Consider the following 23,402-nt stretch of genomic DNA (forward strand, 5'->3'; position numbering starts at 1 on the left):
GATAGTCCTATGGACCAAACAGAGTTAGCTGGATAAGTTATCCAGCTAACTCAATTCCTCCCAGTTATGTCCCTGGAATGCCCTTAACTTATCTGGTTAAATTCTAGCCTAACTACTACAATTTAAACAGATAAGTGGCTGAATATGCCAAAAAATGCTATTTAGATAACTTGAGTTCTCTAAATGACTTGAATATGAACCTCTCTATTCTTACCTAATCACTTCCTAGCACAGATATCAGATTCACTAGTCCAAAGGTTTCCTGGATCACTCCTGAAATCCTTTTTAAAAATTGGCATTATACTGGCTACCTTCCAATTTAAGGACTAACAGATTTTAATTATAAAAGTTACAGATTACCAATATTAGATTTTCAGTTTCATATTTGAGGCTCTTCAGAACACTGGCGTGAATGCCATCAAGTCCTGGTGATTTGTTACTATGTATATTGGCAATTTATTCTAGCACTACATGCATATTCACACCCAAACACCCTTTGCAGTGGAGACTGAAGAAAAAAAGAAATGAAGTTTTTTTTTTTGCTGTGGCCTTACCCTCCAAGTACCCACTTTACCTCCTGGTCATCTAGGGCTGTGTTTCCCCAAGGCTCTCTTGGAGGCACACCTAGATAGTAGGATTTTTAGGATTGCCACAATAACATACCCAGGAGAGATTTGTATACACTCGTTCTCCAATGTATGCCAAATTAAGTACATTCACTACAGACAGCTTGAAAAACCACACCGGTTAAACATGCCTCCGGGTCAGGGTTGGGAAACAAATGACCTGGGGGCAATTTTCAAACTGCTGCTATTGATGCAAAGTCTATGTATAATTTTTACCCATAGGCTTTTCACCAAAAGTATGTGCATGCTTTTCCTTTGAAAATTGCTACAGGTTCAGGAGTACATGCAGACAGACAATCACGCTTGCTTTTTCTTCAGGTACTTTATCCATAGAAAAAAAAAAACATTTGCGGATTTGAATATGCAATCTCTACAAGTTATTTTACTCTCCCAATCTAACCACCACCTCAGTGTGGGTAAAAGTATGCATATTGTGAAACAGTGTGTGTATTAACTACATAAAGGGATGGCAATTTTAAAATAGCTCTTTTATAGAAGTAAATGGCTTTTGAAAATTGGCCTCCTAAAAGGTTTACCAACTCCTTTGCAGGCTTTTTACTTTTGAAAATCAGTTTTCAAAAGATTTCACATAAACATGTTCACCCATATAAAACATGTTTTTGAAAATTGTCCAATGTGAATACATTTACCTATGGGAAAGAGGCATTTCTAGGGGTGGGAGGAGGTCGAGGGAGTTAAAATATGTATGAAGATTTGGCAAGATTCTCTTCAAATACTCTTGGTTTGTATTAATGTTCTATGTGTTAAGTTTTCCAGTACTTAATCTCATTCCTATTTTCTTCACTTGGACCTACTTTGTGTCTTATATGATGCCTTTTTTACTTAGAGTCCTTCCTAGCACCATTTCACCATCTTGGTAGGTGTTTGGTCTTTTTTTTTTTTTTTAAATTTGTGGAATATATTTTACCTGAGCTTCTAAGATGGTATTTGGAAACCAGAATGTATAAACTCTTTAGCCTGAGATTATGGTCCCTGTCTAAATGGCAGGCCACTGTCAGAAGGGGGATCTCCTCAGAGCTCTGGTCAAACAATGCACAATAGGAAGGAAAAAGTGCTATACATCTCAAGCCAGCCTGCAGCAGTAACATCACTTCCTCTTGTAGGCAGGCAGATGTGATGTTGCCACTGCAGTTCGGGACACATGCTGATGCAGGACAAAAAGGTGCATGCAGGCCAGAGGAAGATCAGGAAACTAATATCTGCAAGACAGATATGACCCATCCCTGTTTTAAACAATCTCCACATCTCAAGCAAAATGTAATCTTCACAAATGCTCTTTCCTAATTTCCTCATAGTTGCAGCCCCTGCTTTCCTACTGCAGATTAAGATTTTTCAGCAATTATGTGACAAATTTGTATTCACATAAAGTTTCACATCTCTCTCAATGCAATTTATTGAAAACCTTTCACAGGAAAATACAAAATGTATTATATAGAAAAATCAACTATTTATCAAATAAAGACATACAAATTACAAACTTAATGAAATTTCATTTTTGTTTTAGACAAACAATGCAACCATCCTTTTCATATTTTAAGAAAGCCCTCATCTTTCTGCAGACTGGAAGGCTCATCCGCATACTGTTCCCAGTATCCTCTGGGAGAGGACTCCAGAGGATACAGTGAGTGATCCAGGCTTTGCACTCCACAGCCCCAGCTTCCAGAGGCCTCTCACCCTTTGCAGTAGAATAGGACCAGAAGTGTGCGCCATTAGGCACGCAACACTCAAACCTCTCAATCCACTGAAAGAAGACTAACTTACTGATCCTCTTCAACCACCAGCAAGTATAGCTTTGGGAAATCTTAGAACTTAAAAGGTTTGAAGAGAAGCTAAATAGTGGTGTATATTGTTTCGAGTGTGTGTGTGTGAGATAAGCAAGCCAGAGGGAATTAATTCTAGTTTGTCTTTCCCTCCCACCCACCCCTAGTTCATCCCTCGATTTAAAGATACGAGAAACACTAAAAATCAGTCAGGATCTTATCTAAATCACACTATTGCACCAGCACTTACTGAGAGTTTAATCATCCCCTTGTAGGTCACTACTAAATTAAATTAGTGAATATACCTATACATTTAAAAGACTAATTATACACATTCCAACTCCTATAGCAACCTAAACTTAGCTAGGAACTCAATAGAATTAAGATTAAGGCAAGCGTCCAGCAGCAAGACAGGGGCTTAGAACAGAGTGTTACCTGTATGATTTTTTTACCCACCAGTGAGAGGTTATATCTGTATACCCAGTGCAAAAAGCTCCTGGCTCTCAGAGAACAAGTTCACTCTCTGGAGGCTAGAGCGGCAGACCTGGAGGAGCTGAGACAGAGGTATATTAGAGGAGACTTTCAGGGATATAGTAGCCAAGTCCCAAATTTAGTCTGGCAGCCCTAGTGCTGCCTTGGTTCAGAAAGGTCTCCTGGTTGGAGAGCATCACTCTGCTGTAGCAGGAAGTGATCCTGTAGCAAGGACCTGCTCTCCAGGGGATGCATTGCCTCTTGCACAGAGGACAATTCTCCCAGGGCTACTGCCCAGGAGGGAAGGGTTACGTCGGCGGTCATAGTCTGATTCAATTATTAGAATGGAGATAGCTGATTGATGTGAGGATCGCCTGGTAACTTGCCTAATATGAAGATGGCAGATCTCACGCTTCACCTAGATAAGATTTTAGGCACTGCTGGGGAGGAACCAGCTGACATGTGGACACGACAAAAAAAAAAAAAAAAGTGGGATGCTCTGGTAGCCAAATTTAGGATTTTAGATAGAAACCTGAAATCCAGAACCTCCAGGCTGGCATTCTCTGAAATGCTCCCTGATCCACATGCAGGCAGAGCTCTGGAGTCTCAATTCATGAATGAAACGATGGTGCAGGGAAGAGGGATTCAGTTTTATAAGGAAGTGGATAACCTTTTGGGGAAGAGGGAGACTTTTCCGGAAGGATGGGCTCCACTTTAATCAGAGTGGAGCCAGGCTACTGGTGCTAGCTTAAAAAGGATATAGAGCAGCTTTTAAACTAGAAGAGCCAACAGTCACTCAGTAGTGCATAGTTTGGAGGAATGTATCTTTGCTAGGATACTAATGAAACAGGAGATTTAGGGCATCCCAACAGAGGTTCCAATAAAAGCAAAAATTAGTCCATGTGCCTATACATAAAGAATAACCTGAGCTAAAGGATTCCAAATTATCCCTATCAACTGAAAAACAGGTTGTTAAAAAAAAGTGACTTGTTTGAAACTTTATTATATAGTCAGTACGTACAGCAGGTGTTATGACAATGAGAGTGAAACAACCAATGTCCCCCAGTCTGCAAAACAAAACACAGGCTATCCGCCGATAAGGAAAAAAATTAGAAAGTTATAAAAGTTCCAATATGGGCCCCAAATTGAATCATTACAGTCGAACCTGATCATGCAGCATATAGGTCAGCTTTTCCAATAGTGCCTCTGAGTGCAGCTGCGTCCTCCAATCCCCTAAGGTGGGAACTGATTTCCATTTCCAAGCAGTAACAAAACGAGCAGTGTGTAACATCTGCTGCACTAATCTTCTACAATATCCACCCACTCGTGTAGCCCTCCATAATCCCTAGAGGCAACGTAGTGGAGAGATATCTCGTCATTCAGGGCTATGCATTCTAACTCTCCCCTTTTATTTTTTGGACTTCTGGCATTTTTGCATACACACATTTGAAGGTTTTTGGGTTTTTTTGTATATACAACCTTCCTTGCAGTTGACAGGGATAATTTTGAATCTAAACACTCAAATCTGCTCTTTACTTAAAAGAAGCCTAGGTTACTTGTCTTTATTGGCAGCTGAAATTCAATGCCAAGTATTGCAGAGTCATACATTTGGGGTGCAGTAAATCAAAAGAACTGTGATGGAGATGAAAGACTGATGTGCACAGACCAAGAGATGGATCTTGGGGTAATAGTATCTGGAGAGCTGAAGATGGCAAAGCAATGTGACAAGGCAATAGCTAAAGTCAGAAGAATGCTGGGCAGCATAGAGAGAGGAATAACTAGTAAGAAAAAGGAGGTGATAATGCCCTTGTACAAGACTTTGGTGAGAGCTCATTTGGAGTACTGTGTTCAGTCCTGTCTGAATCTCAAAAGGGACAGACACAGGATGGAGGCAGTCCAGAGAAGGGTGACCAAAATGATGTGGGATCAGTACTGGAAGACTTATGAGAAGAGGTTGAAGGATCTAAATATATATTCCCTGGAAGAGAGGAGGTGCAGGGGTGATATGATACAGACCTTCAGATACCTGAAAGGTTTTAATAAGGACTTCGAACCTTTTCCTTTGGGGGGGGAAAAAACAAAAAACCCCAAAACCAGAACTAAGTCACGAATTGAAACTCCAAGGGGGGACGACTCAGAACCAACATGAGGAAATATTTCTTCATGGAGAGGGTGGTAGATGCCGGGAACCCCCTTTCGGAGGAGCTGGTGAAGATGAAAACAGCCAAGAATTCAAGGAGCATGGGATAAACACTGTGGATCTCTAAAGGCTAGAGGACATAAATGAGAAAAGCGTGCAGAGGGGTAACTTACTGGTGCAGTGGTTACTAATCTTAACAGAAGGCATGGAGATCACTACCCTTAACCAAATATGCCTTGATGATCAGGGCAAGTGCAAGGGGATTAAGCATCCTGGGCACCTTGTGCCTTGCGCCGCCCCCCTGGTCGCAGCACAGAGTCATATCTCCAGGGTGGAGACCACATGCCGCCCCCCCAAATTTAAATAAAATAACCCCTCCATCCTCCCATTCCCCCCCCCCCTCCAAGACTCAAACCCCTGGTAGTCCAGCTGGGGGGCCCTGGAGTGATCTGCCGCTCCCAGGCAGTCAACTGCCACTAACCAAAATTGTGCTGGTGGCCTTTAGCCCCTACCATGAGACGGGGCTACTGGTGCAATTGGCCAGCCAATATCACATGGTAGGGACAGTGGATGACCAGCGCCATTTTAAAAAATGGTGGCTGGCAATGGACGGCCAATGGCGTGGGCAGTCCATTGCCCCTACCATGTGACAGTGGACGACCAATGGCACTGGTAGCCCCTGTCACATGGTAGGGGCTAAAGGCCACCGGTGCCATTTTGGTTAGTGGCAGCAAACAGCCCGGGAGTGGCAGATCACTCCCGGCCCCCCCGCTGGACCACAATGGGTTTTCGTGAGGGTTGTCAGGAGCGTGGCGTGACCGGGGGGGCGTGGGGGGGGAAGGCAGGGTGAGCCGAGGGCTGGACAGAATTTAGAAGGGGCACTTTTTGCCACTTCAAAATTCTGCAAACTGAAGCAGCCACCTCACCGGCTCACCAGCGACGGTGGCACCCCCTAAATGTTGGCACTTTAGGCCCAGGCCTAGCTCGCTTAGTGCTTCCGCTGGCCCTGTTGATTTAATGCAACTGCACATTGCTCCCCACTTCAATGGCAGAGGAAAAGGGGAATAGAATACAGACAACAACCAAAAGGGCTAGACTGCTATGAACATAAGAACATGCCATGCTGGGTCAGACCAAGGGTCCATCAAGCCCAGCATCCTGTTTCCAACAGTGGCCAATCCAGGCCATAAGATCCTGGCAAGTACCCAAAAACTAAGTCTATTCCATGTTACTGCTGCTAGTACTGATACGCAGACACATAAGGGGAAAAGCACAGGACTGCTTCTATGGACTAGTCCATAAGCAAAGCACATCAACTAACACTGTTTGAATTTTCAAGAAATCTCACCACTCAGTAAAAATATATTGCTAACTGCAATTTTTATGGGTATCATTAGGCTTGGAGATAACTGTACAGAGTGATAGTTACTATCCTTAAGAGACACATTGGCGTAACCTGCACAGAGTGGCAATTACTACTTTAAGAATCTTGAGCAGACTGGATGGACCATTTAATCCTTTTCTGCCATCATTTCTATGTTATTGAAAGCTCTGTTGAGATGCTCTGACTTCCCTGTTTTTAAGCATCTGTTGAAGATACCACTCTCCAAACCATGCGCTACTGAGCAACTAGCCATTCCCCCCCCCCCCCATGTTCTAGGTGAAAAGGCGCTCTCTCCCCTTTTTATACCTTAGCACTAGCAGCCTGGTTAAACCCTGGTTAGGGTGGAGCTTTTTGAAATACATACCATTTACTTTGATTCCATCTGATTTTATGTAAACCCTACCTTCCCTCTTTAACCCAGGAAGAATGGCCAAGTAGGTTCCAGAATCCTTTTCCTGATTAGGAGACTTGGTAGGAAGGAGAGCATTTATGATTGGTCTCTAGATGTTATGAACAGGGGTAGCAAAGTCTTAGAACATCAGAACCAATATTTAACACAGGCACAGATAGCCGGAGGTTCACTGTCCACGTGGGGTTGGGGCACGTTAGAACCTTTGAAACAAAACCAAAACATTTTTTGTCTCTGCAGATGCCTAGTGTCCTTGCATCCATAGATGAACAATCACGCATATGGACATATCCTAGGGGCCCTAAGGCATGCCAACACTTTTTTTATAAAGAATAAACTAGCTAAAAAGGAGACATTAAAAACTAGATTATGGGGCAAAACAGTTACTCTGGAGCACAAGGCTCAAAGTGAGATTTTCAAATGATAGTTTTAAAACTGGGAAATTTAGAGGATATGGAAAGTTGCAGTACCTCAGGTGGATTTAAATAAAGAGCAGATAAATACTGTATATAAATGATTACAAATTACCTGATTTACTTAAGTGGGTTATGAACAGGAATAAAATGAAAACCCTTTGATGAAGCCCATCCTTTCCAAATCAGTTCCCCCCTTCCCCAGTTCCTGACAAATCTAAAGCCCTTGCAAGCATGGTAGCTTCCTTTAGGTGACCGAAGTAGCATGGGAAGTTTTGGTGACTACATATGTACATACCAGAAATTTAAAAAAAAAAAAAACCACACACCAAAACTGGCAAATGTATGGCACTCAATGAAGATATAGACATAAGCATCATCTCAGATTGTACAGCTTGCTCTGCTAGGGATCTTGAACTTGGGTATAATAGTGGATGGATTTTTTTATTTATAAAATTCTTATATACTGTCATTCAGACAGGCCACTGGTTTACAACAAAATGCAAATAAAAGTACAATTAAATTTATATACAAATACACCTCAAACCCCTCCGTCTCCTGCTCTCCAATACCATGGTCAGACCATTATATCATACAGTGCTAAACAACTCTCAATACAAACTACAAAGTAAAAAAAACCAAAAAAAAAAGAAAACAACCCCACCTTCTTCAAATACAGACCACCGGAAGAACTCTAGAAGCAACTAAACATAGAACTTTCCAATTCCAACAATTTACAATCATGGCTGCAAATTAACAGAAGTAGCCAGCAACATAAACCCTGAACGAACAAAGAAAGCAAACAAAAAAAGATACAAACCCATGGTTCAAACCGAAAGACACCAAAGCTAACCTAAGAAAAAAAGAAAAAGAATGGTGCAAAAATAAAATGCCCATTAATGCTAGCGAGATATCGAAATCAACTCGCACTCTAAAAACCTGATAAATAAAACAAAAATGTGAATACTACAGCAATAAAATCCAAAAGTTCTCAAACACCCTATTCAACATAGTAAAAAACGTAACCTCAGACATACATCAAAACAAAAACCTCAGCCAAGATCTAGCAATCTTCTCAAAACAGAAAACTTAAACATGTTATTCAACTTGAACCTAACCATGAATGTCTCAGCTACATGGTCCACATTCGAACCTGCATCCACAAAAGAGAGTCATCATTAAAAACACTAAACCCAGCCTGCCATGAACTCAACAAAATACCTACTCAAACCCTAAAAGAAATATCACTAATAGTCACCCCAACCATCATGGCAATTATTAATAAATCATTTGAGGAAGGAGAAATCCCAATCAAACCAAAAAAAAAAAAAAAAAAGACGAACCTAGACCCGAATGACCTAAACTGGCGCAGACTAGTTTCAATATTACCCTTTCTAGCAAAATTAACTGAAAAGGTAGTTCTCAAACAACTAAACGATCACCTGGAACAAAATAACATACTACAGACAATGCAACATGGATTCCGAAAACACTTCAGCAGGGAAACCTTATTAATAACACTATCAGACACAATCTTAAGAAGCTTTGATAACTGCCAACGCTTCGTACTAATCTTATTAGATTTATCAGCAGCATTCGACACTGTTGAACACAAATTCCTATTATTAAACAGACTGCATGAAATAGGTCTGACTGGCAAAACTCTAAAATGGTTCACATCCTTCCTACATAACAGATCATTCCAAGTAAACATCAACAAACTACCTCAGAACCTATCAACCTAGAGACCGGAGTACCTCAAGGATCAGCCCTATCTGCTACCCTGTTCAATATTTATCTCCTCCCCTTATGCCAACTACTCTCGAGTCTCAGAATCACATACTTCATGTATGCCGACGACATCCAGCTAGTGATCCCAGTATCTAATAACTTAGAAGATACCCTGAAACTAGCAGCTACATATCTAAACAAAAAACCTACTAAACCAAATGAAACTCTGCCTCAACATGGACAAGACTGAATTCATCCTGCTCGAAAGAAAAAAAAAAAATCTGGAGAACCCTCATGCAAAACCATATTAATAGACAACACCAACAGCAATCCCAGAGAAAACGTCAAAGACCTGCACATTTGGATCGACACCGAATTGAACCTCAAACACCAAAGATGAAAATGAAAGAAGGATTCAAATGACTAAAACCCCTTCTTAGTCCACCAGAATTTAGAACCATCCTTCAAGCCCTGATCCTCTCCAGCTTTGACTACTGCAATACCTTACTACTTGGCCTCCCCAAATCCACCACACGACCCCTCCAAATATTACAAAACGCCACTGCCAGAATACTCACAGGACACAAAAAAGTGGATCACATCACCCCAATACTAAAAGAACTACTCTGGCTTCCCATAGAAAAATGAATACAAAACACTAACCATCCTACACAAATCAATATACGATTTCAACTGCCTAGATAACATACTACAAAAACAAGCCTCAATGAACCACCAAATCAATTAATAAAGCTCTATTTGAGATACCCCTAGTGACTCATACCAAACTTAACCACCATAAGACAGAGAGCCTTTTCAATAGCTGGACCCCAACCCTTCCAGAAAACCTAAGACTACAAAATAACACAAAACTTTTCAAAAAACAATTAAAAACATGGATATTTAAACAAACCTACAAAGACTGAATTGGATAAATATCAACATCTTACGAAACAGTAATCCCCTTTCAACTCTAAATATACTATTTATATTTATTATTTAGCTATTAACATTGTTCTGTTACCACTTGGTACTATTTCTCTCCTTTACCTCAAACTCTAAGTTCCTACTAAGTTAGCCATGTTATTTATACCCAATCGTTGGATGTAATTGTATATTTGTTTAATTGTTCAATCTGTTTGATGTAATTTTCTGTTCCTTGTTCTGTGTAAACCGAAGTGGTATGCACTAGTGCATGAACTCCGGTATATAAAAGCCTTTAAATAAATAATAAATAAATACACCCGAAACAGAAGTCACACCCTAATTCCCTACTCATGAATGCCCCCTCATCACCTTCCCCTCCGGCACAACTAGACGAAAAACCTTCTAGAATAACAGTCTAGAGAATACAATGACCACCCGATACTGAGAACAGATAATAGTAGCATCCCTCCTCAGATTGCATAAAAACGAAAGTAGACCATTAATTGGTGCTTTCCTAAGTCACCACCTTCAAACAATCTAACCACAATTCCGCATTATGTTGCTGATTCTCAAAGTAAATACCACTTTTCTTTTGTCTAGAGTTTAATGTACAAAGTTCAAATGATTACTTACTGTTTATCACGTTCTCAAATGTTATTGAATGTAAAATGTTGGTTTTAACTATTGACTGTAAGAGGTTGTTTTAACTGTAAACCGGAGTGAAGGCTTTTGCCAAACCTTTGTATAGAAAAAAACTTAATAAAAATAAATAAAACATCTAAATTTTTATAAAAGAAAATAGTCAGATAATATAAAATCACCTCAGTAAAATAAATTGAACAAGAACTAAAACATAATAAAATGCGTTGATATAGATCAAATCAAGACAAATTCATAATTAAGTAATTTTTTAAATCTCGTACTCAGTTGTAAAATAGCTGCTTAGTCTATAAAATATGATAAAAACAGTTCTTAGTTGCTCTCTTTAAACTTACAATAATAAAATAGTTTTCAATTTGTCTCTTTAAACGCAATTCCGAAAAGTCAAGTTTTTGTATCTGTTTGGATCCTCAACTCAGTTGGCAGCTCGTTCCACAGCTTAGGGCCGACCAAGGAAATGCTTCTCTCTCTGACCCGACTTAGATGGGCTTAATTTACTGATGGTATTGCCAGAAGGCCTTTGTTAGCAGATCTCAAATTTCTTTGGGGTTTATGTAGACGAATTGCTGCATTCAGCCAGTCCGTTTGTTCTCTATAAATAATTTTAATTAGAATGCAGAGTACTTTATATTGGGTATGATATTTTATTGGTTATCATAGGACAGGGTGGGTGCTCTGGATGGGAGTCTTCACCTGAAGTAGCTGCTGTTCCCTGCGGTTTAAGCCCTTGTGTTCAGGTGGTCACCAGGTCTTTTCAGGCGCTTGCAAGCCAGAGCTCTGGAGAGCACCAGGGAACCAAGGCAGGACAGCAGGTAGCTAGGCAGGGCCAGATCAGGAGACAGAAGCTGGAGTGGGAAATCAGAACCAAGGAAGGCAGGCAACAGAATACAAGGTGCAAACTCAGCGTTGGGCTATTGGATCAGCAAAGGTGTGGCCAGTTTGGCTTCCTTAAATACTGTCATCTATTGGGAGCCACATCTAATGCTAGTCCAATAAGAGGTCTTCATAAGTGGGCCTCTAACATTTCTCATCTTGTTATTTACCAGGATATCTGTGTTGCTTCAGAGTCCCTGTGGCTCTGTCACCAAGTCCTCTGGCTCAAATCCCACTGACCCTGACAGAGACCTCATGGAAAGAGGATAGCCAGTGGGACACAAATACCAGGGTATAGAATTTACCAAAATGAGGGCAGCTCAAAATTGGTGGTGAGGCAGAGTTGAGTAAAAGAGTTCTGCAGGAAGCATACTGCATTCTGGAATCCCCATGGTTAGAAATTGTGGGCATGACAAGAAAGAGCACATCAGTGGGGATATACTACTATCCACCTTACCAGGATGGAGAAAGATTGAAATGCTAAAAGAGAACAGACAGTCTACTAAAATTGGAAACACGGTAATAGTGGTAGATTTCAGTTACTACAGTACCAACTGAGCAAAGTTTTTACATGTCATAAATGGCAACTTGATGCAACAACTGGTCCTGAAACCAATGAAAACAGGACCTGCTTTAGATCTAGATCTCATTGGAACTCAGGATCTGGTGCAAGGGGTAATGGTGGTGGAATAACTTGGCAATAGCGATCACACAAATTTGGCAATAACTAGAGTGAGAATAATCCACTACAGTACTATTAACTTTAAGAAAAAGACTTCTGATTGGGGGCACTCGCAAACCAATGAAAAATAAGTATAGTATTCTTTTATAGATTCTTATTTGGCTCCTAAGAGTTGCTTCCCACAATCTGGAAGATGTCTGGATCTAAAGGAAATAAAATTAAAGGCGGTCTTTTCTCTAGCCTTGGGCACTAAGAGATGTAAACATGATCCCCCATCCATGGAGAAGACATCCAGGAAGGCCGTGACCCCACTGGATCAGATACTTTTGAAGCTTCAATATCTGAGAGAAATGTGGTGAGGAAGAGATCTTATATGGCCAGAAGTAGCAGCAGCTAGGGAAGCACTGAAAGCACCAGTCTCCCTTCCAATTTTTTAAATCAGAGAGCAAGAGGCAGTAGATACACATGAACCCATCAGAATGAACCAGCATCCTCTATAAGCAACTGCAGGAAAGACGGGAGAAATTAGTGCAGTATGGGCCGTTAAGAGCTCTTTCATATCTGCTGCTCCCAAACACTCAGTGCACACTTTCCTTGTCTCACTGAGCCTGGAGATAATAAAGATGCTAGGACTCTGAAGAGGAGGTGCTGTATGATGGGCATTTGTTGCACAAAGCAGGGCCCATCCATCCACACCTTGCATGCTGCCCATTAAATTACCACACTCTGAGGCGCATATCTAGCTAAGAGGAGGAGGCGTTCTCAGAAAGGAGTTTCTACACATCTAAAAGCCAATACTGGTGTCTCTTGTTGCAGAGAGGTGCTAAGAGCACAGCATCAGGCAGTGGCGACTTCTGTGGCACACCTGATCAAGTCTGAAGGTACAAGATGGTACCATGGCAAACTGGCAACACTGACCTGAATTCCCTAGGTAGCTTGTCAGATAGACTGCCAACCTAGCTAAAGAGAATGTAATTAGACCTGTCCTCCAGAAACTTTCCAAACTTTTTTTTTAAATCCAACTATGTTATTAACTTTGAATAAATCTCCCACAACAAATTCCATGGCACTGTTTAAATTGTGCATTCACCGAAATAATGAAAAGAAGAAATTAAATCAGCAAGACAGAAAAACTAGAAACCTTTTTGAAAAAAATAAATCTATAGTAAGTTAATACAGCAGATATAAAAAGACATACATAAGTTATTTTTTAATTTGAAATGTAGGGTCATATACACATGTTTAAAAGATGTGTACAGGAGAACTCACTCTTGAGATAAAAAAAAACTGGAGGGAATGTTGAGGGCTGGGGGGATGCATTTCAGTTCAGCCCATTCAAGTTGGCAAAGATGAAATGCATCTTCTGCACACCTACTTGCTACAGTGTAATTTGTCTTCCATCAAAACCTTTTGTATCTTTATATTGGAAAGGATGCCCACACTCAGCTGTGCAGATTTACTCTGCAGGGTGGTTTACTGGTTACCAAGGTATTTAAGCACATGTTTTTAATTAGCCAATTAATTGTGCTACGGAAACTAGGGGTTCACTTACTATTTCACACACATTATTTGTGAATTTGTCTTACTGCTCCTATTTTATACAATGCGTCTCAAGAAACAAAAATTTATACCCTGGAACGTCCCTGGGCCGAAACCACGCCCACGGCGCAGCCCCCGAAACATCGCATCACCTGCACCACGCCCCCGAAACGCCGCATCACGACCGCCACACCCCCCGCCTCTCCATGCAAGCCCCGGTTCTTACGTGCGTCCCGGGGCTTGCGCGCGCCACCAAGCCTATGCAAAATAGGCGCACGCGGGGGGGGGGGGGGGGGTATGCGCTCACCCCTTTGAAAATCTACCCCTAAGTAGCATAAAATAACTCCACAACGCGAGATGGCTGAAGGGAGGATCTCCTGCCTTGAAAATGACTTGAATGCTGCGACAAGGAAAATAGAATGCTAGAAAAACAAAATTACTGCCCAGGAGGAGAAAATTGAGGACCTAGAAAATAGATCTGTCTGGTACGCATACCTGAATCGGTTCAGGATCGTAACAGAGGGGTTCCTGGAAAGCTGGATCCCTGAGGCTCTCAACCTGCATGAGTTACAGGGTTCCCTGAAAATAGAAAGAGTGCATCGTTTGGGAACAAACAAGCTGGGGAGGAATGGCCTCGCGTTATAATTGCTAAATTCCTGAACTGGGCACATAAACAGCAAGTTTTGCAGGCTTTTCATAAAATCCGTGAGGTGAAATACCAGAGCAAACAGGTCCGGTTTTTTCAAGACTATTCAGTGAAACTAGCTAAAATACCACAGTTTAGCCTGCTTTGTGGTATGCTCGTAGAAAATAACCAGAAATTTGCCCTGCAATACCCCACTCATCTGAGAATCTGGCATGGTGGGGAAAACTCATGAGTTTGAAGATTATGCAAAGGCCAAATCCTTTGAGAGCTTACCTTAAACTCAAGGAGTTCTTTTTTTGTAGATCCTTTAAGAGTTGCAAAGTTTATTGTTGCATTTGGTTTTTACAAATGGTTGTCCAGCTAGAACAGTCCTAATAAAGTTATTCGCTGCCGAGACAACGTTCATGTCATGAGGTGCTCGCGATATGCAGCTCATTTGTTCATTTCTGTAAAGGATGTTTGCCATTTCTGGTCTGCATCTCTCAGGCAAGCACACAGAGATATTATCCTTATGAATCTTTCAGGTGTGTGTTGGATCTCTGTGGAGAGAGCCTGGGCTGGTAGCCAGGATGTCGATCTGGGGCAGATCTCTCCTAGCTGGCTGTTGTGACAGCTGAGCGGGTTCTCAAGGTGATCTTAACACTGAACGAGCAGTTAACATGGTGGGTTAGCTGGCACAGAACGCGAAAGTTTAGAGTCATGCCGGAAATTACTTTAGGAGCTGGCCAAACGGCATGGTTCTTCATGGTGAAGATCAGGCTTAGCTCTGGAAGGAACTTTAAGTTAAATGAGTCATATGTGGAAAAAACTGGTTGAAAAGATTTTGATTTTCTTTCACTTACTAGATTTATCTACATTCATGGGGATGGATATCTCTGCACTATTTAAAAAGAGTAGTGGGGCCAATAGCATTTTGGGCTACAGTTTCATAACTTAAGAACATGCCATACTGGGTCAAACCAAGGGTCCATCAAGTCCAGCATCCTGTTGCCAACAGATGTCTTATGGAGGCGTTGGTCTAATTTTACACGACCTTCTTACACAGATGGTGTGATTTAAGAGTCATGTATCATATATTAGAATCTAAAAAAAATAAGCCAGCTTACGACAAACTGGTGTGGAATAGATTTGGGATGGTTCATTTCCAATGCTCATGTCACCCATGGCTGGTAAACTCTGGGTCTCTAGGCTGGGGGACCTGCCAGAACAGGATGCAGTGGATCTCATTTCTTATTCTCTTTTCACTTGAGGGTGGGTGTTGATCTTAGGATAATCTAAACGTGAATGGATTAGGTACCCCCATTAAACGAGCAAAAATGCTACAAGAACTCAAAGACACAAAGTAGACATGGTATGTATTCAGGAAACTCATTTAAAATCGGCCTTAGAAAGCAAAAAAAATTGAAGCGGTTGAATTGGTTCTTGTTACTACTCACAGGCAAAAGGGAAGAAAGCTATTTTTCCATAAAAACATTGTTTCAAGTGATTAAGGCGCTCTCTGATGCTGAGGACAGGTATTTGATAATTGTGGGCAAACTGAGCGGCAAAGACATCACTATCTGTAATTTATGTGGTACTAATGTTTACACCCATAGTTTTTTCGAAGAAATAGCACATCTCACATCAAATACGTGGGCTTTTCTTTTCATAGAAGGGGATTTTAATTGTTCATGATCCCTCTTAGGGAGAGAGAGGAGAGAGGCCGGCAAGTTCGGCAGCCCACTCGCTTTGAGAGAGTCCCCGGGACATTCTTTTTTGGGACTTTGAAATTGAACATCTACAGCCCTGAGGTTTCGGCCAGGGCGTTTCCTCATTGTGACGTCATCGGAACACGTCTGCCGCTATTTCAACAAGCGGCAGACGGCGCATCGTGCCGTCGGTGTGCTGCCTAAGCCGCGCGCTCCGTAAGGGGCGCGCGGCTTTAACCGGCGAAAGAACTGCTCCGGTTAAAGGACTGGGAAGTTCTTCTCCAATTGGCATGGATAATCCCGGGATCTCAAATGCTCAGCCTGTACAAATTGAGGGAGACCCCTTTGGAGGGGATATAAATAATGTAGCTTTGGGAATGATATGGAACGCAGTAAATGTAATTCATAAGGATATAGGGAAGTTGAATTCAAGTGTAATCGATGTTCAAAAAGTAATATCTAATCTGAACCCCTTGGTGGTAACTAATGAGTTAGCAATTAAAAAGGTGGAAGAGGAAATATCTCAGCTGAAGCAAGTTCAGACAATGGTTATACAGGGTGAAACAATGCTCAACAGGAAAGTAGAGATGTTAGAGAACAATATGAGACAAGCTAATTTGAGGATAGTCAATTTTCCTAAGTGTAGATTGACCTCCCCAAAAGAACAGCTGAAAAACTATTTTCAGGAGATTTTATTGTTATCTTTGGAGAAGTTTCCTAAAATAGTGAGTGCCTACTTTATAAACTGGAAAAATACTGAGGAAGTATTAGACCAACAGGATACAACATTAAATGTAACAGCTTTGATAGAAACATCCTTTAGTGCACAAGTTGAAAGGAGGGGTACATTGTTGGTAAAGTTTTCCCTTTCATCTGAAAGGGAAAAAATATTGAAAATGTTTTTGGAAAAAAGGTCCTCCTTATATCTTGGCCAAAAGATATGGGCATACCCTGATGTAGCTAGGGAAACTCAGTTGAGAAGGAAAAAATTTTTAGGATTAGCTAACCAAGCAAGAACATTTGGAATTAACATTTCTGTTAGATTTCCATGTAAAGTTGTAATGTATGTTGATGGTAAAAAGTATATATATTTTGAGCCAGAGCATCTTGAAAAATTTCTGGAGGAATATCGTAGTCAAAAGAGTGAAGATCAGACCTAATCCAATATTGGGTAAAACTTTATTCCTGTGAAACCCTTATATTTCCTTATTTTAGGGTACTTTCAATTTTTTTCTCTAGTTTATATTCTTGCTTAACTTTCTCTCCTTATATATTAGTTTAGTATTATGGAAATAAGGAAGATAAAAAAAAAATTTTATTTGGAAATTTATATGATGTATGTAACAAATACCTTATCTCCTTAGTGAAAGTTCAATTGTATTATTGAATTATGTATTGAAAATGAGAAATAAATATTAAAAAAAAAAAAAAAAATTGTTCATGATCCCTCTTTAGATAGGTTACCAAGCCACATACAAGGGCTGGTTGCATATAAAACCAAGGGAATAGCATTCCTTTGTAAAAAAAAAAATAATAATAATAATTTTTTAAACCCTCTACAAGTGCTAGATGTTTGGTGTATTTTACAGCCTGAAGTTAAGGATTATACTCGCACGTCCAGAGCTCACACATCTCTTTCTAGATTAGATAATATTTTGGGGGGCGGTTTGGAATCCTTTTCCCAATTGGAGTTTCATCAGACAGTCTGTGTGGGACATTTCTTGCTGCAGTGTGAGTTATTGCCTGCTGAAAGATTTCTTCTTTGAATTCGGTCGCCAGTGGGAGGAGCTAGAGGCGCGCATAAGATCCGCGCCCTTGTGGCGCCCCGCTGCCGCCGGCACTCCGCCAAAGCCACGCGCGCGGCTTTGTATGGATTTTAGGGCTGGTAATTTTCTCTTTTTTAAAGGATAAATTTTTATTCTTGTTTCTTGACTAGGAAAACTCCAAACCTCTCCATAAGAGCTTTTCTGTGTATTAGCTTGTTTGTATAAGAGCTAACTCAGGATTTTAGGTTAAGTGTTAGAAAATTTCCTTTTAAGATATGCCTCATAAGAGAAAAGCCAAGGTAAGGGTTTTTCCAGCTGAACCCTCTCCCTTGTTACAACAACGCCTAATTCCTGAATATGCATTATCAGCCATACCACAGGGGAGTGCTAGTCCCATTGGTGTAGCGGGGGTAGGGACACCGCTATCACCGGGCGAAATATCTTTAAGGCCCCCAGAACCTCGCCAGCTGCTTACAGCTTCCCCCCTAATACCCTCCATGGTTGTTGTTGGAAATGGAGATATTTCTACCACAGTACAAACAACAACTGGAGACCATGGAGAGGATTTAGTGATAGTTAGGTCCTCTACACCAGAAGGCAAATCTGGGGTAGTAGAGGATGAAGTGATTAAAGAACTATCAGCTGTAACCATAGAGTCCTTGGCAGACATGATCAGAAAGCTGTCTGTTAGCATTCAAGAACAATCACTAATTTTAAGAAATGTTTCCCAAAAGTTAGATTTCGTATCTCAAGACCATCAGAAAATTCTTACAGAACAGTGTGTGCAGATACAATCTCTAGGAGAAGAAGTAAAGGGATTGAAAGATTTGTCATCAGTTATTTCCCCGAGATAAACTGGCAACATCTAGAAAAATGGAGTTTTTGGAAAACACCATTAAATTTCTGAATATCCGGGTTTTAAATTTTACAAAAATTAAAGAACCACTATTGCTTATTACCTTTAAGAAATATTTGATGGAAAATTTAAAAATGCCATCAGATAAAGTTCCAGATATAAAGAAAATTGTACAATTATCTAATAAGCAATCTTCCAATGATAATGTAGAAAGAAATCCCATAGATTTTCAGAATTTAACAAGATTTCTAGAAGAATCTCAAGTGGAGATACTCACACACATTACATTTTTGATTACTTTTCAATCTGAACAGGAAAAGAATTTAGTGATGAAAGCATATTTTAAAAATATGGATATTAATTTCCTAGGTAATAAGGTTAGGTTATTCCCCGACCTAGCAAGGTGTACCCAGGTACGCCGAAAGGCTTTCCTATTATTAAAGCCTGCAGCTGAGGCATTAGGTGCTATAATGAAAATAAAATATCCATGCAAATGTATGTTAAAACTTCGAGGAACAACATACATTTTCTTTGAAATAAATCAGTTAAAAGATTTCTTGAAAGCAAAACAACAGGTTCTGAATGAAGGAAATGGTAATGAGGTTAATAAAGAATAATGGCTGTAATCTTATACAATTCTTATTGTTAGAATATTCCTGGATATCCCTATCTAAATGTTACACAGAAATCTCTTGCAAGTATTACCTCTGATGTTTTAGCAATGACAAGCACAAAGATAAGATAGTATTTTCTGAAATTTATATTTGTAATTGTACTGAATAATATCATTGCATTTTGTCAGCTATTGTATTTCACTACAAAGTGTTAAATTATCTTTGTAATTTGTTAAAAAATGTAATAAAGAGAAATTGGAAAAAAAGATAATATTTTGGGCTCTCAAGAGGTGTTCTCATATTAAAATTGGCCATACAGGAATTTCCAGCAGTTTGCAGCTTGCCCCGGTAAGGGTTGAAATACATTTTAGGGAGAGAAGGTGGCCCAGCTATCTGGAAATTTTCCACTTATCATCTGAGGAATGATAAAGCATTTCACAGTTTCCTTCAGAACAAGTGGAAGGACTACATGTTACATAAGCAACATATCAGTAATTTAACCCTTTTTTGGGAAAGTAAGGCAGTGTTATGGGGAGAAATTATTTCCTTTGTTAAAGGGAGAAATTGTCTCACCAAAATGATATTACATTTGGAGAAACAGCTGAGGCTGGCTAAAGAAAAAATGATTCTTCAGCTGTCAGCGAACACAAAAAGATTACCAATTAGCTTTAGAAAACCTGAATCTTTGTCTCCAACAAAGAATACAAAAACACACTGCAAAAATCCCAGCATAATTTCTTTTGTTATGCAAGAAGCAGGAAAATTGTTAACCAATGTGATAAGGGTTTGGCAAGGGAAGACTTATAGAAAAGTTGAAAACATCTAATGGTTCTTAGCCTCACAAATTTCGGGATGTTCTGTGGACCATGTGCTCCTTTTATGAATCATTATACGGTACTCTGAGGATAGAACTAGAAGTGCACATGAGGAAGATGCCTTCTTTCAAAATCTCTTTGCCTTGTGTCTCTCTGGCTCAGTTGGCATCACTTAAACATCCTATAAGTAATTTGGAACTATGATAGAAGTCTAACAAAGCCCTGGGTCCAGATGGCTTTTCATATGATTACTATAAAATTCTAAGAGATCATACTGTGGAACCAATGGGTGGATTCTAAGGAAGCGCTTGTGAGGGGCTTCTTTCCAAGATCCAAAGGCAACGACAAACCTTTACCATAAGAAAAAAATCAGCAGAACCAGGGGTCACGATTTGAAGCTCCAGGGAGGAAGATTCAGAACCAATGTCAGGAAGTATTTCTTCACGGAGAGGGTGGTGGATGCCTGGAATGCCCTTCCGGAGGAAGTGGTGAAGACCAGAACTGTGAAGGACTTCAAAGGGGCGTGGGATAAACACTGTGGATCCATAAAGTCAAGAGGCCGCCAATGAAGAGTAGGTGACTCACCAGAATGATGGCTACTGCCTGGAGACAATACCCTTATTCAATAAACATACACATGGTTACTGTGACTCCAACATCACTCTAAGCTTCAACAGCAAGAGGAAATGTGGAAAAAAGGATTTGCACTCACAAAGACGGGAGTAGCTGGCTTGTTACGGCGGTTACTACCCCAAACCAAATATCCAAATTACTACCTCCACCTTCCTCTATTCCTGATGCCTTTCAACTAGCTTGATCACTCCATTCTTATACTTCACTTTCAATGCATATCCAGCATAGTTCTCTGCTTCAACAGCAGGGGAGAAGAAAAACTGATACTTCACGCATATCCAGCATAACTTCAACGGCAGGGGAGAAGAAAAAAGGATTCACACTCACAAAGCGGGGAGTAGCTGGCTTGTTACGGCGGTTACTACCCCAAACCAAATGTGCCTGATACTTCACTTTCGATGCATATCCAGCATAGCTCTCTGCTTCAACGGCAGGGGAGAAGAAAAAAAACTGATACCTCACGCATATCCAGCATAGCTCCCTGCTTCAACGGCAGGGGAGAAGATAAACAACCAATAAGGGCTGTATAACATAATCTGGGTAAAAACAAATAAGCATGGGTGTAGCTTGCTTATTGCGGCGGTTACTACCCCTACTACCTCTAATCAAGCTAGATATTTCACTTGGATGCAGCTCCATCACCGCTCTCTACATTAATGGCGGGGGTGGAAGGGAATTAGAACCAAGAGCTAAGAGAAACAGATAAGTATGAGAGAAAAAATGAGGGAAGCTTGCTGGGCAGACTGGATGGGCCATTTGGTCTTCTTCTGCCGTCATTTCTATGTTTCTATGTTTAATACAGTTTATATAATTGCATTGGCCGAGCCAGGTAAGGATCCAGTTTTCCCTGTATCTTATAGGCCTATATCTTTAATCAATTGTGACTTAAAAATCTATGCTAAAGTCTTAGCAGATAGACTAATCGGTGCTCCCTGAGATTATATCTTCTGAACAAGTTGGGTTTGTTAAGGGGAGAGCAGCTGGAACACACTGTTAAATTGACCTCTGCCATCTCATATTGCAAGCTGAAGAAGATCCCTGCATTGGCAGTAGGATCTGACTCAGAAACGGCTTTTGATGGAGTCTCTTGGGATGTTTGGACTTTCGGGAAATATTATTAAGTCTATTATGCTTTTGTATCATAAGCCTTTTTCACATATTCTAGCCCATGGAGAAAGATCAAGTGCATTTTTGGTTAACAGAGGGGTAAGACAAGGTTGTCCCCTGTCTCCTCTGCTGTATATTATGGCCATAGACCCCTTGCTTAGGAAAGTTCAGTGGTAAATCTATTCCAGGATTGGATATTGGATGCCCCACGGTCAAGGTGGCAATTTGACGACGACGATATTCTTGTATTCCTGACAGACCTAATGAAAGCTCTTGATAAAGTTTTGGCTCATCAGATTGATTTTGGGGCCTTTGCAGGCTTAAAAATTAATAAAGACAAGTCAGAGGCTTTGGAGGTCATGGGGAGTTTGAGGCAAAACTGGGAAGTCACTTTCCCACAAGTGGGTGGTGGCTGAAATGAAATATTTAGGTATTATGATTCCGATTGATATTCAGGACTTGTATAGAGTGAACATTTCCCCTCTTTCCTGTTCTTTAAAGGCAAAGGTAAAGCAATGGAACTCGCTCCCGTAAGCTCTTACTGGGAGGATCCACCTGAAAAATGGTAGTACTGCCTAAGTGGTTATATATTCTACAGATGCTCCCCATTTGATTCAATAAAAGTTTGTCCTATTTCTTATAGAGTGTAAAGAGGACCAGGCTCTCCTTGTTCTATGGCCAAATTTAAACAAGCCATGGTGATACAGCTTTGGCAATCTTTCATTAATACTTTACCATCAGAAATCAAAAACTCACTTCATGTACTATAAGGATGAGTATGGGCTAGGGCAGGGGTCAGGAACCTATGGCTCGGGAGCCATATATGGCTCTTTTGATGGCTGCATCTGGCTCGCAGACAAATCTTTAATAAAAAAGTAAAAATCTAACAAAATCCCCCACCCTCCTGAAGCCCCCCAAGACCTCCAAAATTAATTTACTACAACCCCCACCCTCCTGACCCCCCCCAAGACCTGCCAAAAGTCCCTGGTGGTCCAGCAGGGGTCCAGGAGTGGTCCGGGAGCAATCTCCTGGACTTGGTTGGGCTGTCGGCTGCCAGTAGTCAAAATGGCGTCGACGGCCCTTTGCCCTCACTATGTCACTGGGGTCGACCAATGGCGGCAGTAGCCCCTGTGACATAGTAAGGGCAAAGGGCCGTCGGCTGCCAATAATCAAAATGGCGTCGACGGCCCTTTGCCCTTACTATGTCACAGGGGCTACCGCCGCCATTGGTCGACCCCAGTGACATAGTGAGGGCAAAGGGCTGTCTGCGCCATTTTGACTACTGGCAGCCGACAGCCCAAGTCCAGGATATCACTCCCGGACCCCCGCTGGACCACCAGGGACTTTTGGCAGGTCTTGGGGGGGGGTCAAGAGGGTGGGGGTTGTAGTAAATTAATTTTGGAGGTCTTGGGGGCGTCAGGAGAGTAGGGGGTTGTAGTAAATGAATTTGGTAGGTCTTGGAGTCAGGAGGGTGGGGGGTTGTAGTTAGTATGGCTCTCACGGAATTAATTTTAAAATATGTGGCGTTCATGGCTCTCTCAGCCAAAAAGGTTCCTGACCCCTGGGCTAGGGAGATACAAGTCCTGAATCCAGAGAATATTGGCTATGAGCTTAAGATTCTTATGCTCTTTGAAGAAGCGA

At 40.9% G+C, this 23,402-nt stretch overlaps 1 protein-coding gene across 1 annotated transcript in view; it reads right to left on the reverse strand.

The window, feature by feature from the left end:
• The window catches only part of RASSF3 (Ras association domain family member 3), a 43,633-nt gene that overhangs the window by 17,249 nt on the left and 2,982 nt on the right, over positions 1-23,402 (reverse strand). The window lies entirely within an intron of this gene.

Source organism: Rhinatrema bivittatum, chromosome 9 (genome assembly GCF_901001135.1).
Source record: "Rhinatrema bivittatum chromosome 9, aRhiBiv1.1, whole genome shotgun sequence".
Lineage (NCBI taxonomy): Eukaryota > Metazoa > Chordata > Amphibia > Gymnophiona > Rhinatrematidae > Rhinatrema > Rhinatrema bivittatum.